The sequence below is a fragment of the Epinephelus moara genome, chromosome 23 (assembly GCF_006386435.1).
Source record: "Epinephelus moara isolate mb chromosome 23, YSFRI_EMoa_1.0, whole genome shotgun sequence".
NCBI classification, from domain to species: Eukaryota; Metazoa; Chordata; class Actinopteri; order Perciformes; family Serranidae; genus Epinephelus; species Epinephelus moara.
Genome location: NC_065528.1, coordinates 32306083 through 32306918, shown reverse-complemented (window position 1 = coordinate 32306918; position 836 = coordinate 32306083).

The window sequence follows — 836 nt, the reverse complement described above, 5'->3', positions numbered from 1 at the left end:
TTCACTTACGTTTTAACAGGTCTGACGCTACTATGCGCCCCGGCTGTATCTAGGCTAACGGCTAACATGCTAACTATTATTTTTATGTCACTAGTCACTTGAAACAAATTTAGGACGATAGGAGACAGGTTGAAATAAACCGAAATTTCCCTTTAAGAATATAATTATATTTATTAATATGCGACTATTTAAAACACAGAGGAGGAGAGGATCCTTCCATCCATCCATCCGCCCATCCTTCATCCATCCCTCATCCATCCCTCCATCCATCCATCCATCCATCCATCCATCCATCCATCCATCCGCCCATCCTTCATCCATCCCTCCATCCATCCATCCCTCCATCCATCCATCCCTCATCCATCCCTCCATCCATCCATCCATCCGCCCGCCCGTCTGTCCGTCTGTCCGCCCGTCCGTCATCCATCCATCCATCCATCCCTCATCCATCCATCCATCCATCCATCCATCCATCCATCCATCCGCCCATCCTTCATCCATCCCTCCATATCCATCCATCCGCCCATCCTTCATCCATCCCTCCATCCATCCATCCATCCATCCATCCATCCATCCGTCCATCCCTCATCCATCCCTCCATCCATCCATCCATCCGCCCGCCCGTCTGTCCGTCTGTCCGTCCGTCCGTCATCCATCCATCCATCCCTCCATTCATCTACCCACCCATCCGTCCGTCCGTCTGTCCTTCATCCATCCATCTGTCCATAGGAATGTGAGTTATTTTTCTTTGAGCTGAAAGTCATATTCAAACACTTATTATTACAGTGCCCACAGGTGTGTGACTGTGTGTGTGTGTGTGTGTGAGATGTCAGACG